Source organism: Oncorhynchus mykiss, chromosome 27 (assembly GCF_057628025.1).
Source record: "Oncorhynchus mykiss isolate SJ-2025 chromosome 27, ASM5762802v1, whole genome shotgun sequence".
NCBI lineage: Eukaryota > Metazoa > Chordata > Actinopteri > Salmoniformes > Salmonidae > Oncorhynchus > Oncorhynchus mykiss.
In genome coordinates this window covers 1,085,351-1,101,984 of record NC_143048.1, presented here as the reverse complement: position 1 = coordinate 1,101,984, position 16,634 = coordinate 1,085,351, and positions in this window count along the sequence as shown.

Sequence of the window (16,634 nt, the reverse complement as noted above, 5' to 3'; positions counted from 1 at the left end):
TGGGTTATGGGTTATGAAATGGAGGGATTCTATTAACATTTGAGTCTCCCAAGACTAGTATTGGTTTATTTCCCTTAAAATTCCAATCTGCCACCTTGCCATTTGGTGTAATACTTAAAGGCCCGTAGATGTCCTCCTAGGATCATAAATTAAACTGAGGTAAGCTCCAAGTTGCCTCTTTTTCTGGGTGGCAGTGCAGAAGTCGATGTGGTGAGAGATTCATTCAACCATAGTGTTGTTAAATATGAACATAAACGCCATATTGTGCATTTAAATGGTTTTATTGTTTTGTTAAAGGAAAGGAAAAACCTAAAAGAGGAAGTGCCAAACTAAAACCAAACAAACCATAAATATATAATAAATTATGAATAAAACCATGTTCTTCTCCATCCATTTTCCTGTCTGTTAAAACCCATTTTCTAATACAGGCCATTTGGTGTTATTGTCTGTAGGTTCTGGATCCACTCCCGTGCTGCCCACAGGTCCAGAGGCCCACAGGTCCAGCCTATATGTGACTGTAACCCTGATATGGTAAGGTGAGTGATGGGGTGCTCCTGGAAGTGGGTTATGAGTTCCGTTTGTAGGTGTGCCCTTTTAATGTTATACAGGTGTTGTTTGAGTCTGGTTTCTATGGTGTGTTTGGTTTCTCCAATGTATTGTTTATTGCAAAGTGTACATGTGATTATATAAATGGTGTTATGTGTGTTCAATGAATAGGATTCTTGTACTGGTGCTGATGTGTGGCTGTGTATATTTGTAATGAACTTTATCTGTCGAAAATGGAAATTATGAGGTTTGAGGTCTTGTGGTGGCTTACTACTGAATCTTGCTTTGGTGAGGAGGTCCTTTAAGTGTTTGTTCTTTCTAAATGCTGAAATAATTCTGTATGGTTTGAGTGGTATGTAAGTGTGCTGAACTGTAGAGAAGTTGTGTTTGATTGATTGATGTAGGGGTCTAATTCTATGTGAAAATGTGGTTACTAGGGGGATGATAATTGTCTGTTGATTGAGTATTGATGACAAGGGAGAAGAGACAGAGGAAGTGTTCCGGTTTAGTGATTGGTGCAGATCACTTTCCATAGGGGAGTCAGGGTGAGGGAGGGAGATAGGATGAGAACCAGGGTAATGGTACACATTAGGGTTAGGCGTGAGGTTTGGGGAGGGGTCAAGGTTAGGAGTAGGATGATTTGCTGTGGTCTGTGAGTGTTGGATGAATGGGAGGGAGGGCGGCCAATGTGTTTTTAATGGTTCTTAAAAATCGTTTTTAATATCCTCTTCTAAGTGCATTGAATAGTGTATTTATTGCATAATCCAGGTCTTGCTTGCAAGATGATATCCTGTAGAACCGTATAATTTGTGATTTTATTATTTCCTTAAATGTATGTTTAGGATGGTAACTGTGTTTATGAAGTAAAGCATGTGTGTCTGTTGGTTTGAAGTAAACTCTAGTGTGTAGTGTTTTCTGTGATTGATTGTTATTACTGAAAAAAACTGTTGTGTCTAAGACTTCTTGCGGATGAATTGTGTATTTAACCTTAATGGATGGATGATGACCGTTGAGAATGTTTATAAAATCTGCGAATAACTGGATGTCGTGGGGCCAGGCTCCTATTATGTCATCTAAAAAGCGGTAATAACAAGTGGGTTGATATGGACACTTGGCCAGTGCCTCTCTCTCCCATTCAGCCATGTATATATTGGCGTAAGCAGGTGCACATTTTTTGCCCATAGCTGTTCCCTCCACCTGCAGGTAATAATGATCATTGAATAAAAAGTCATTGCTAGTCAGGCTGATTTCTAACAGTTATAATATTTCTTTGTCCGGTCTAGTGTTGTCTGGGTATCTCTTAAAGATATTTCTAATTGCTTGTATTCCTGTTGCTGTATAGGCTATCAATATCTATGGTGAATATGTGTGTATGGGAGGGAACAACTATGGGTCCAATCCTCTCCATGAAGTGGTAGGTGTCCCTGAGAAAGCTGGGGTGCCTTGTGGAGAGAGGGTTGATATGGTGATCTATATATTGTGAAATGTTATAGGATTCACGATTGCAGTCTGAGACAATCGGTCTGCCAGGAGGAACTTCAAAGGGAATTGTCCATGTCTCCGGTTCCTTGTGTACTTTTAACAGTAAGTAGAATAGTCTAGGTCGTGGGGTGTCTGTACCGTTGAGAAAGTCCCGTTGTTTTGCTGTGATGTAGTGTTGGTCGTAGTCTTTTTATTATTGTCCTTAGCTGTGTCTGTGGTTGTATACTGTTTTGTACCCAAGTGATCAGTGTCCAGGGGGCAGCGAAGCTAGACTGGCGAGTATTATCCAGGTTAAGAAAACTGGCTGGCTGTGCAGAAGGTAAAGGCCGCTAGCAGTGGCTAACAATGACTAAATAGCTAGTTAGCTGGTTAGCTTCTGGAGGTTCTTGAATGTGTTCTAAAAATTAAAAATAATAGCGATTCCGTATCACATTGGGTGAGGCAGGTTACCGGAAGGTATAATCAAATTAAAAATCGAAAAGAGATTGAAAGAAAATATTTGGTCCGGTGAGTGGTTGGGACGCTGCGATTCAGACGGTTAGCAGGCCTGTAGGCCGGGGCTGAACAAGGTAGCAGTTAGCGGACCGGGGCTAAACAAGCTAGCAGTTAGCAGGCCGAATTAGCAAGGGCTAGAAAGTTAGCCTTTGATATGGTAAGGTGAGTGATGGGGTGCTCCTGGAAGTGGGTTATGAGTTCCGTTTGTAGGTGTGCCCTTTTAATGTTATACAGGTGTTGTTTGAGTCTGGTTTCTATGGTGTGTTTGGTTTCTCCAATGTATTGTTTATTGCAAAGTGTACATGTGATTATATAAATGGTGTTATGTGTGTTCAATGAATAGGATTCTTGTACTGGTGCTGATGTGTGGCTGTGTATATTTGTAATGAACTTTATCTGTCGAAAATGGAAATTATGAGGTTTGAGGTCTTGTGGTGGCTTACTACTGAATCTTGCTTTGGTGAGGAGGTCCTTTAAGTGTTTGTTCTTTCTAAATGCTGAAATAATTCTGTATGGTTTGAGTGGTATATAAGTGTGCTGAACTGTAGAGAAGTTGTGTTTGATTGATTGATGTAGGGGTCTAATTCTATGTGAAAATGTGGTTACTAGGGGGATGATAATTGTCTGTTGATTGAGTATTGATGACAAGGGAGAAGAGACAGAGGAAGTGTTCCGGTTTAGTGATTGGTGCAGATCACTTTCCATAGGGGAGTCAGGGTGAGGGAGGGAGATAGGATGAGAACCAGGGTAATGGTACACATTAGGGTTAGGCGTGAGGTTTGGGGAGGGGTCAAGGTTAGGAGTAGGATGATTTGCTGTGGTCTGTGAGTGTTGGATGAATGGGAGGGAGGGCGGCCAATGTGTTTTTAATGGTTCTTAAAAATCGTTTTGAATATCCTCTTCTAAGTGCATTGAATAGTGTATTTATTGCATAATCCAGGTCTTGCTTGCAAGATGATATCCTGTAGAACCGTATAATTTGTGATTTTATTATTCCCTTAAATGTATGTTTAGGATGGTAACTGTGTTTATGAAGTAAAGCATGTGTGTCTGTTGGTTTGAAGTAAACTCTAGTGTGTAGTGTTTTTTCTGTGATTGATTGTTATTACTGAAAAAAACTTGTGTCTAAGAAGTTGACTTCTTGCGGATGAATTGTGTATTTAACCTTAATGGATGGATGATGACCGTTGAGAATGTTTATATAATCTGTGAATAACTGGATGTCGTGGGGCCAGGCTCCTATTATGTCATCTAAAAAGCGGTAATAACAAGTGGGTTGATATGGACACTTGGCCAGTGCCTCTCTCTCCCATTCAGCCATGTATATATTGGCGTAAGCAGGTGCACATTTTTTGCCCATAGCTGTTCCCTCCACCTGCAGGTAATAATGATCATTGAATAAAAAGTCATTGCTAGTCAGGCTGATTTCTAACAGTTGTAATATTTCTTTGTCCGGTCTAGTGTTGTCTGGGTATCTCTTAAAGATATTTCTAATTGCTTGTATTCCTGTTGCTGTATAGGCTATCAATATCTATGGTGAATATGTGTGTATGGGAGGGAACAACTATGGGTCCAATCCTCTCCATGAAGTGGTAGGTGTCCCTGAGAAAGCTGGGGTGCCTTGTGGAGAGAGGGTTGATATGGTGATCTATATATTGTGAAATGTTATAGGATTCACGATTGCAGTCTGAGACAATCGGTCTGCCAGGAGGAACTTCAAAGGGAATTGTCCATGTCTCCGGTTCCTTGTGTACTTTTAACAGTAAGTAGAATAGTCTAGGTCGTGGGGTGTCTGTACCGTTGAGAAAGTCCCGTTGTTTTGCTGTGATGTAGTGTTGGTCGTAGTCTTTTTATTATTCTCCTTAGCTGTGTCTGTGGTTGTATACTGTTTTGTACCCAAGTGATCAGTGTCCAGGGGGCAGCGAAGCTAGACTGGCGAGTATTATCCAGGTTAAGAAAACTGGCTGGCTGTGCAGAAGGTAAAGGCCGCTAGCAGTGGCTAACAATGACTAAATAGCTAGTTAGCTGGTTAGCTTCTGGAGGTTCTTGAATGTGTTCTAAAAATTAAAAATAATAGCGATTCCGTATCACATTGGGTGAGGCAGGTTACCGGAAGGTATAATCAAATTAAAAATCGAAAAGAGATTGAAAGAAAATATTTGGTCCGGTGAGTGGTTGGGACGCTGCGATTCAGACGGTTAGCAGGCCTGTGCTAACAGTTAGTAGGCCGGGGCTGAACAAGGTAGCAGTTAGCGGACCGGGGCTAAACAAGCTAGCAGTTAGCAGGCCGAATTAGCAAGGGCTAGAAAGTTAGCCTTTGATATGGTAAGGTGAGTGATGGGGTGCTCCTGGAAGTGGGTTATGAGTTCCGTTTGTAGGTGTGCCCTTTTAATGTTATACAGGTGTTGTTTGAGTCTGGTTTCTATGGTGTGTTTGGCTTCTTCAATGTATTGTTTATTGCAAAGTGTACATGTAATTATATAAATGGTGTTATGTGTGTTCAATGAATAGGATTCTTGTACTGGTGCTGATGTGTGGCTGTGTATATTTGTAATGAACTTTATCTGTCGAAAATGGAAATTATGAGGTTTGAGGTCTTGTGGTGGCTTACTACTGAATCTTGCTTTGGTGAGGAGGTCCTTTAAGTGTTTGTTCTTTCTAAATGCTGAAATAATTCTGTATGGTTTGAGTGGTATGTAAGTGTGCTGAACTGTAGAGAAGTTGTGTTTGATTGATTGATGTAGGGGTCTAATTCTATGTGAAAATGTGGTTACTAGGGGGATGATAATTGTCTGTTGATTGAGTATTGATGACAAGGGAGAAGAGACAGAGGAAGTGTTCCGGTTTAGTGATTGGTGCAGATCACTTTCCATAGGGGAGTCAGGGTGAGGGATGAGATAGGATGAGAACCAGGGTAATGGTACACATTAGGGTTAGGCGTGAGGTTTGGGGAGGGGTCAAGGTTAGGAGTAGGATGATTTGCTGTGGTCTGTGAGTGTTGGATGAATGGGAGGGAGGGCGGCCAATGTGTTTTTAATGGTTCTTAAAAATCGTTTTGAATATCCTCTTCTAAGTGCATTGAATAGTGTATTTATTGCATAATCCAGGTCTTGCTTGCAAGATGATATCCTGTAGATATCATTAGAATTAGCAAGCAAGGAGATAGCAAGGGCTAGAAAGTTAGCCTTTGGGGGACGTCGCGATGGGGTGAGTCTGTTTATGCCTCTTCATGCGGTGACATCGATAGACCTGTCGTGGGTCCGGATATTGTAGCCCAGGAGTATGCTTCGGTGGTAGCACAGGAGCTCTGGCCGGGCTAGCTTCAAGCTAAATGGATGGAAACGCTAGCCAGGAGTTAACATCCGGGGTTGCAGTTAGCTAGTTGTGAAGACCCAGCTGAAAATGTTCCGTTTGCGGTGGGAATCCGGTGGGAATCCGGGGATAAAAAAATAATAATAATAGGTCCGTTATGCTCTGGTTAGAGTCGCGTTGTTCGAACTGGCGAGAGCTTTCCGCGCTGAAGGTTAGCTGAAGACCGCTAGCAATGGTTTGCTGGTAGTTAGCTGTCTAGCTTCAGTTGAGGGGTGCTAGCTAGCTAGCTTGATAGTTAATGTTTGCTTTAGTTTGCGCGCCAGCTCTGCAAATTCAGCAGGTGTGTGTGTGTGTGTGTGTGTGTGAACGCTTCCAACAAAACTAATGACCTGCAGTGGATCAAACCATTGTGAGGCAAAGGGCGGGGGTCGCAATCTTTTGAAACTTAAAAACGCGCTATTAAGTGTCTATAATCAGCATAAGTGCTTTCATTGCGTTCATTCATATTATTGAAATTACATAGATATGTTTACAGTGATATATTGGGGGGGGGGAAAATCATATTTTTCCCAGGATAGGGGGGTCGTGTCCCCCCTGGGATTTCTGCCTATGCACGTGATATCTCCTCACTCACGTGGTTGATTGAAGGACGTGGTTGATTGAAGAACTGATTTGTGTTGATGGCAATTACCATATAAATTCAAAGATGAAGGAGGAGGGATGACTAGAAACGATTCAGTTGACCGTTTTATGTGTGGATTAATTGTCGGAGTAGAGGAATTTGTGTAATTCAGGTAAAAAAATAACGCAATGTTTATATCACAGGACAAATTAGCTAGCGGGTTAACTCGCTAAATTGCCATACATGTTTCATGCTTTTCGGCCTGTCCCCAATTTAATGCCATTGGTCACATATTTTGTTTTGATATTTTAACCTGCGTGTCTTTATCGCGTCTGCAAGCACGCAGCTGGTATGTTTATAATGAACTTTATCTGTCGAAAATGGAAATTGTGAGGTTTGAGGTCTTGTGGTGGCTTATGGGGGAGGAAAGGGGGGAGAGTACAGGGGGTTGGGGGGAAAAGAAGGGTGTGGTGTGGGTAGAGCCTATTCTAAATTTAGCTGCTCACACCAATTCTTAAAAATGAGGTCTGCTGTGGTTGTTGTCCAGTGTATCAGGTCTGTTGTGTGGAATTCATCATGGGGTATCTCCAAGAGAAATGGGCCATGTGTGGTGATGTAACCGTTAATGACTTTGAGGTTCCGTTTTCGATCTGGTGAAAGGAGGTGTGAGTGGTTAATAATGGGGATGTAAATAATTGCATTAGGGAAAAAGTGACTCTTGCTTCCTTGTGCATTGATGCATTCTGTTTGATGTTTTGTATGGGTCATTATCCATATTGTTTATGCCCACCGAGAGAACCACTATGCATGCTGGTGTCTAAATGAACCTCTGTTTTCTCCAGGAACTTTTTGAAATGGTAAAATGTTGCTCCAGGGTAACTCTCCACTTGTATGGGTTATGGGTTATGAAATGGAGGGATTCTATTAACATTTGAGTCTCCCAAGACTAGTATTGGTTTATTTCCCTTAAAATTCCAATCTGCCACCTTGCCATTTGGTGTAATACTTAAAGGCCCGTAGATGTCCTCCTAGGATCATAAATTAAACTGAGGTAAGCTCCAAGTTGCCTCTTTTTCTGGGTGGCAGTGCAGAAGTCGATGTGGTGAGAGATTCATTCAACCATAGTGTTGTTAAATATGAACATAAACGCCATATTGTGCATTTAAATGGTTTTATTGTTTTGTTAAAGGAAAGGAAAAACCTAAAAGAGGAAGTGCCAAACTAAAACCAAACAAACCATAAATATATAATAAATTATGAATAAAACCATGTTCTTCTCCATCCATTTTCCTGTCTGTTAAAACCCATTTTCTAATACAGGCCATTTGGTGTTATTGTCTGTAGGTTCTGGATCCACTCCCGTGCTGCCCACAGGTCCAGAGGCCCACAGGTCCAGCCTATATGTGACTGTAACCCTGATATGGTAAGGTGAGTGATGGGGTGCTCCTGGAAGTGGGTTATGAGTTCCGTTTGTAGGTGTGCCCTTTTAATGTTATACAGGTGTTGTTTGAGTCTGGTTTCTATGGTGTGTTTGGTTTCTCCAATGTATTGTTTATTGCAAAGTGTACATGTGATTATATAAATGGTGTTATGTGTGTTCAATGAATAGGATTCTTGTACTGGTGCTGATGTGTGGCTGTGTATATTTGTAATGAACTTTATCTGTCGAAAATGGAAATTATGAGGTTTGAGGTCTTGTGGTGGCTTACTACTGAATCTTGCTTTGGTGAGGAGGTCCTTTAAGTGTTTGTTCTTTCTAAATGCTGAAATAATTCTGTATGGTTTGAGTGGTATGTAAGTGTGCTGAACTGTAGAGAAGTTGTGTTTGATTGATTGATGTAGGGGTCTAATTCTATGTGAAAATGTGGTTACTAGGGGGATGATAATTGTCTGTTGATTGAGTATTGATGACAAGGGAGAAGAGACAGAGGAAGTGTTCCGGTTTAGTGATTGGTGCAGATCACTTTTCATAGGGGAGTCAGGGTGAGGGAGGGAGATAGGATGAGAACCAGGGTAATGGTACACATTAGGGTTAGGCGTGAGGTTTGGGGAGGGGTCAAGGTTAGGAGTAGGATGATTTGCTGTGGTCTGTGAGTGTTGGATGAATGGGAGGGAGGGCGGCCAATGTGTTTTTAATGGTTCTTAAAAATCGTTTTTAATATCCTCTTCTAAGTGCATTGAATAGTGTATTTATTGCATAATCCAGGTCTTGCTTGCAAGATGATATCCTGTAGAACCGTATAATTTGTGATTTTATTATTTCCTTAAATGTATGTTTAGGATGGTAACTGTGTTTATGAAGTAAAGCATGTGTGTCTGTTGGTTTGAAGTAAACTCTAGTGTGTAGTGTTTTCTGTGATTGATTGTTATTACTGAAAAAAACTGTTGTGTCTAAGACTTCTTGCGGATGAATTGTGTATTTAACCTTAATGGATGGATGATGACCGTTGAGAATGTTTATAAAATCTGCGAATAACTGGATGTCGTGGGGCCAGGCTCCTATTATGTCATCTAAAAAGCGGTAATAACAAGTGGGTTGATATGGACACTTGGCCAGTGCCTCTCTCTCCCATTCAGCCATGTATATATTGGCGTAAGCAGGTGCACATTTTTTGCCCATAGCTGTTCCCTCCACCTGCAGGTAATAATGATCATTGAATAAAAAGTCATTGCTAGTCAGGCTGATTTCTAACAGTTATAATATTTCTTTGTCCGGTCTAGTGTTGTCTGGGTATCTCTTAAAGATATTTCTAATTGCTTGTATTCCTGTTGCTGTATAGGCTATCAATATCTATGGTGAATATGTGTGTATGGGAGGGAACAACTATGGGTCCAATCCTCTCCATGAAGTGGTAGGTGTCCCTGAGAAAGCTGGGGTGCCTTGTGGAGAGAGGGTTGATATGGTGATCTATATATTGTGAAATGTTATAGGATTCACGATTGCAGTCTGAGACAATCGGTCTGCCAGGAGGAACTTCAAAGGGAATTGTCCATGTCTCCGGTTCCTTGTGTACTTTTAACAGTAAGTAGAATAGTCTAGGTCGTGGGGTGTCTGTACCGTTGAGAAAGTCCCGTTGTTTTGCTGTGATGTAGTGTTGGTCGTAGTCTTTTTATTATTGTCCTTAGCTGTGTCTGTGGTTGTATACTGTTTTGTACCCAAGTGATCAGTGTCCAGGGGGCAGCGAAGCTAGACTGGCGAGTATTATCCAGGTTAAGAAAACTGGCTGGCTGTGCAGAAGGTAAAGGCCGCTAGCAGTGGCTAACAATGACTAAATAGCTAGTTAGCTGGTTAGCTTCTGGAGGTTCTTGAATGTGTTCTAAAAATTAAAAATAATAGCGATTCCGTATCACATTGGGTGAGGCAGGTTACCGGAAGGTATAATCAAATTAAAAATCGAAAAGAGATTGAAAGAAAATATTTGGTCCGGTGAGTGGTTGGGACGCTGCGATTCAGACGGTTAGCAGGCCTGTGCTAACAGTTAGTAGGCCGGGGCTGAACAAGGTAGCAGTTAGCGGACCGGGGCTAAACAAGCTAGCAGTTAGCAGGCCGAATTAGCAAGCAAGGAGATAGCAAGGGCTAGAAAGTTAGCCTTTGGGGGACGTCGCGATGGGGTGAGTCTGTTTATGCCTCTTCATGCGGTGACATCGATAGACCTGTCGTGGGTCCGGATATTGTAGCCCAGGAGTATGCTTCGGTGGTAGCACAGGAGCTCTGGCCGGGCTAGCTTCAAGCTAAATGGATGGAAACGCTAGCCAGGAGTTAACATCCGGGGTTGCAGTTAGCTAGTTGTGAAGACCCAGCTGAAAATGTTCCGTTTGCGGTGGGAATCCGGTGGGAATCCGGGGATAAAAAAATAATAATAATAGGTCCGTTATGCTCTGGTTAGAGTCGCGTTGTTCGAACTGGCGAGAGCTTTCCGCGCTGAAGGTTAGCTGAAGACCGCTAGCAATGGTTTGCTGGTAGTTAGCTGTCTAGCTTCAGTTGAGGGGTGCTAGCTAGCTAGCTTGATAGTTAATGTTTGCTTTAGTTTGCGCGCCAGCTCTGCAAATTCAGCAGGTGTGTGTGTGTGTGTGAACGCTTCCAACAAAACTAATGACCTGCAGTGGATCAAACCATTGTGAGGCAAATGGCGGGGGTCGCAATCTTTTGAAACTTAAAAACGCGCTATTAAGTGTCTATAATCAGCATAAGTGCTTTCATTGCGTTCATTCATATTATTGAAATTACATAGATATGTTTACAGTGATATATTGGGGGGGGGAAATCATATTTTTCCCAGGATAGGGGGGTCGTGTCCCCCCTGGGATTTCTGCCTATGCACGTGATATCTCCTCACTCACGTGGTTGATTGAAGGACGTGGTTGATTGAAGAACTGATTTGTGTTGATGGCAATTACCATATAAATTCAAAGATGAAGAATGAGGGATGACCACAAACGATTCAGTTGACCGTTTTATGTGTGGATTAATTGTCGGAGTAGAGGAATTTGTGTAATTCAGGTAAAAAAATAACGCAATGTTTATATCACAGGACAAATTAGCTAGCGGGTTAACTCGCTAAATTGCCATACATGTTTCATGCTTTTCGGCCTGTCCCCAATTTAATGCCATTGGTCACATATTTTGTTTTGATATTTTAACCTGCGTCTGCAAGCACGCAGCTGGTATGTTTATAATGAACTTTATCTGTCGAAAATGGAAATTGTGAGGTTTGAGGTCTTGTGGTGGCTTATGGGGGAGGAAAGGGGGGAGAGTACAGGGGGTTGGGGGGAAAAGAAGGGTGTGGTGTGGGTCCAAATTGTGGGTAGAGCCTATTCTAAATTTAGCTGCTCACACCAATTCTTAAAAATGAGGTCTGCTGTGGTTGTTGTCCAGTGTATCAGGTCTGTTGTGTGGAATTCTCCAAGAGAAATGGGCCATGTGTGGTGATGTAACCGTTAATGACTTTGAGGTTCCGTTTTCGATCTGGTGAAAGGAGGTGTATTAATGGGTTAATAATGGGGATGTAAATAATTGCATTAGGGAAAAAGTGACTCTTGCTTCCTTGTGCATTGATGCATTCTGTTTGATGTTTTGTATGGGTCATTATCCATATTGTTTATGCCCACCGAGAGAACCACTATGCTGGTGTCTAAATGAACCTCTGTTTTCTCCAGGACCTTTTTGAAATGGTAAAATGTTGCTCCAGGGTAACTCTCCACTTGTATGGGTTATGGGTTATGAAATGGAGGGATTCTATTAACATTTGAGTCTCCCAAGACTAGTATTGGTTTATTTCCCTTAAAATTCCAATCTGCCACCTTGCCATTTGGTGTAATACTTAAAAAGGCCCGTAGATGTCCTCCTAAATCAAATCAAATCAAATTTTATTTGTCACATACACATGATTAACAGATGTTAATGCGAGTGTAGCGAAATGCTTGTGCTTCTAGTTCCGACAATGCAGTAATAACAAGTAATCTAACTAACAATTCCAAAACTACTGTCTTGTACACAGTGTAAGGGGATAAAGAATATGTACATAAGGATATATGAATGAGTGACGGTACAGAGCAGCATAGGCAAGATACAGTAGATGGTATCGAGTACAGTATATACGTATGAGATGAATAATGTAGGGTAAGTAACATTTTATAAGGTAGCATTGTTTAAAGTGGCTAGTGATATATTTACATCATTTCCCATCAATTCCCATTATTAAAGTGGCTGGAGTTGAGTCAGTGTCAGTGTGTTGGCAGCAGCCACTCAGTGTTAGTGGTGGCTGTTTAACAGTCTGATGGCCTTGAGATAGAAGCTGTTTTTCAGTCTCTCGGTCCCAGCTTTGATGCACCTGTACTGACCTCGCCTTCTGGATGATAGCGGGGTGAACAGGCAGTGGCTCGGGTGGTTGATGTCCTTGATGATCTTTATGGCCTTCCTGTGACATCGGGTGGTGTAGGTGTCCTGGAGGGCAGGTAGTTTGCCCCCGGTGATGCGTTGTGCAGACCTCACTACCCTCTGGAGAGCCTTACGGTTGAGGGCGGTGCAGTTGCCATACCAGGCGGTGATACAGCCCGCCAGGATGCTCTCGATTGTGCATCTGTAGAAGTTTGTGAGTGCTTTTGGTGACAAGCCGAATTTCTTCAGCCTCCTGAGGTTGAAGAGGCGCTGCTGCGCCTTCTTCACGATGCTGTGGACCAATTCAGTTTGTCTGTGATGTGTATGCCGAGGAACTTAAAACTTGCTACCCTCTCCACTATTGTTCCATCGATGTGGATAGGGGGGTGTTCCCTCTGCTGTTTCCTGAAGTCCACAATCATCTCCTCAGTTTTGTTGACGTTGAGTGTGAGGTTATTTTCCTGACACCACACTCCGAGGGCCCTCACCTCCTCCCTGTAGGCCGTCTCGTCGTTGTTGGTAATCAAGCCTACCACTGTTGTGTCGTCCGCAAACTTGATGATTGAGTTGGAGGCGTGCGTGGCCACGCAGTCGTGGGTGAACAGGGAGTACAGGAGAGGGCTCAGAACGCACCCTTGTGGGGCCCCAGTGTTGAGGATCAGCGGGGAGGAGATGTTGTTGCCTACCCTCACCACCTGGGGGCGACCCGTCAGGAAGTCCAGTACCCAGTTGCACAGGGCGGGGTCGAGACCCAGGGTCTCGAGCTTGATGACGAGCTTGGAGGGTACTATGGTGTTGAATGCCGAGCTGTAGTCGATGAACAGCATTCTCACATAGGTATTCCTCTTGTCCAGATGGGTTAGGGCAGTGTGCAGTGTGGTTGAGATTGCATCGTCTGTGGACCTATTTGGGCGGTAAGCAAATTGGAGTGGGTCTAGGGTGTCAGGTAGGGTGGAGGTGATATGGTCCTTGACTAGTCTCTCAAAGCACTTCATGATGACGGATGTGAGTGCTACGGGGCGGTAGTCGTTTAGCTCAGTTACCTTAGCTTTCTTGGGAACAGGAACAATGGTGGCCCTCTTGAAGCATGTGGGAACAGCAGACTGGTATAGGGATTGATTGAATATGTCCGTAAACACACCGGCCAGCTGGTCTGCGCATGCTCTGAGGGCGCGGCTGGGGATGCCGTCTGGGCCTGCAGCCTTGCGAGGGTTAACACGTTTAAATGTCTTGCTCACCTCGGCTGCAGTGAAGGAGAGACCGCATGTTTTCGTTGCAGGCCGTCCTCAAAGCGGGCAAAAAAGTAATTTAGTCTGCCTGGGAGCAAGACATCCTGGTCCGTGACTGGGCTGGATTTCTTCCTGTAGTCTGTGATTGACTGTAGACCCTGCCACATGCCTCTTGTGTCTGAGCTGTTGAATTGAGATTCTACTTTGTTTCTGTACTGGCGCTTAGCTTGTTTGATAGCCTTGCGGAGGGAATAGCTGCACTGTTTGTATTCGGTCATGTTACCAGACACCTAGGATCATAAATTAAACTGAGGTAAGCTCCAAGTTGCCTCTTTTTCTGGGTGGCAGTGCAGAAGTCGATGTGGTGAGAGATTCATTCAACCATAGTGTTGTTAAATATGAACATAAACGCCATATTGTGCATTTAAATGGTTTTATTGTTTTGTTAAAGGAAACACCTAAAAGAGGAAGTGCCAAACTAAAACCAAACAAACCATAAATATATAGAGTAAAAATAAATTATGAATAAAACCATGTTCTTCTCCATCCATTTTCCTGTCTGTTAAAACCCATTTTCTAATACAGGCCATTTGGTGTTATTGTCTGTAGGTGCTGGATCCACTCCTGTTCTACCCTCTTTCACTGCCCACAGGTCCAGCCTATATGTGACTGTAACCCTGATATGGTAAGGTGAGTGATGGGGTGCTCCTGGAAGTGGGTTATGAGTAAATTGTAGGTTGATGTGGGCACTTGGCCAATGCAAGTTCAAAACAGACAGTGTGACCCAATTAAAGGCACTTCCGGTTGGCACAGGAAGCTATACGTAAACACATATCTTGCTTGGGGTATTCTCTTACAGAATCCTGAGTTTAAAGTCTTTATGTTAAAAATTGACTGATCTAGACAGGGTTGAATGCAGTCATTTTCACATTTGCAGGTTATGTACATCAAAATACCTTTTGGGTGAATTTAACCACTTCCGGATGCTCCAGGATGCTTAGATTCGACACAGGTAGACCTCATAGTGGTCTGATGGACTGTCATAGAAGACAGGTTCATAAGGCATTCATAACCCACATAGGCTTCAGGTTGAATTTAGAGGTGCAGGCAATGTATTCCTATGGGGAGAGAAGTCAATGCAAACTGTTTGAAGTAAACACCTTCTTTTAACTGCTAAGGGTTAATGCCACACGGCCAAGGTTAGGCTTGCACGGATCGGGAGGACCTCAGGAACGTACCTGAGGTCGAATTGTGCTTCTCACCCTAGCAGTTCTCTCACTGTCACCCAAAACAAATGACATTTTGGGCCTACTTTTCTCATGGTCGCTGCGCTCAGACCGAGCGAGCTACGGGATATCTCGTTGAACTCTGCACGGCCTAGAGATTATGTTTATGCCCTTGCCTGCTCTCTGTGTCTTTCAGCACCACACCTTTTCACTCCATCCTTGCTGTGTGTGTGTATGTGTGAGAGCTTTTCTTTGACATCTGCTGGCGGAAATTACTGATTTACAGTTTAGGAGGGTTACCTAGTCACACATGTGAAGTTTTGGAAAGATGTGACTTTTTTAACCCTTCAAAACAGACAGTGTGACCCAATTAAAGGCACTTCCGGTTGGCACAGGAAGCTATAAGTAAACACATGTCTTTATTGACATAGCCACTTACAGAATCCTGAGTTTTAAGTCTTTAAGTTAAGAATTGACTGATCTACACAGGTTTGAATACAGTGATTTTCATAATGACAGGTTATGTGTTTCAAAACACTTTTAGGGTGAGCTAGCTTGATAGTTAACGTTTGCTTTAGTTTGCGCGCCAGCTCTGCAAATTCAGCAGGTGTGTGTGAAGGCTTCCAACAAAACTAATGACCTGCAGTGGATCAAACCATTGTGAGGCAAAGGGCGGGAGTCGCAATCTTTTGAAACTTAAAAACGCGCTATTAAGTGTCTATAATCAGCATAAGTGCTTTCATTGCGTTCATTCATATTATTGAAATTACATAGATATGTTTACAGTGATATATTGGGGGGGGAAATCATATTTTTCCCAGGATAGGGGGGTCGTGTCCCCCCCTGGGATTTCTGCCTATGCACGTGATATCTCCTCACTCACGTGGTTGATTGAAGGACGTGGTTGATTGAAGAACTGATTTGTGTTGATGGCATTTACCATATAAATTCAAAGATGAAGAAGGAGGGATGACTAGAAACGATTCAGTTGACCGTTTTATGTGTGGATTAATTGTCGGAGTAGAGGAATTTGTGTAATTCAGGTAAAAAAATAACGCAATGTTTATATCACAGGACAAATTAGCTAGCGGGTTAACTCGCTAAATTGCCATACATGTTTCATGCTTTTCGGCCTGTCCCCAATTTAATGCCATTGGTCACATATTTTGTTTTGATATTTTAACCTGCGTGTCTTTATCGCGTCTGCAAGCACGCAGCTGGTATGTTTATAATGAACTTTATCTGTCGAAAATGGAAATTGTGAGGTTTGAGGTCTTGTGGTGGCTTACTACTTTGTCCCGCTCCGGGATGGTCTAGCAACCATCGCGTTTTTGTCCATTTGGGATCCTGTGTATGCGGTAGATTTTTGCCGTGTTTGCGTCCACTTGGGAAATGGGAGATACGGGTCCGGAAACCTTTTTTTTTTTTTTTTTTTCTAGTGATTTGTTGACCGCTCGGTGTAATTGTAGGTCTCTTACGGTCCACTGCTTTTTGCCGCCCACTGGTCCACCCAGAACACGACTGTAATCCTGATATATTGAGGTAAGTGATGGGGTGATCCTGGAAATGAGTCACTAGTTCTGTGTGTAAATGGGCCCGTTTGATATTGTATAGAATGCAGTTTAAGTCTATTTTCTATTGTATACTGGGTTTCCCCAATGTAGTGTTTTTTGCTAAATGTGCAAGTGATTATATACATATATGACATTTGGAGTGTAGAGTGAAATGAAAGACAACCCCCCCTCTCCAAAAGTTGGGTCTGTGCTGTTGTGAGTTGAAAAGACTTGGATAAATTCATGATGAGAGGGGGTCAACTACCCCCTCTGCTGGGTAATCTAAGAAAG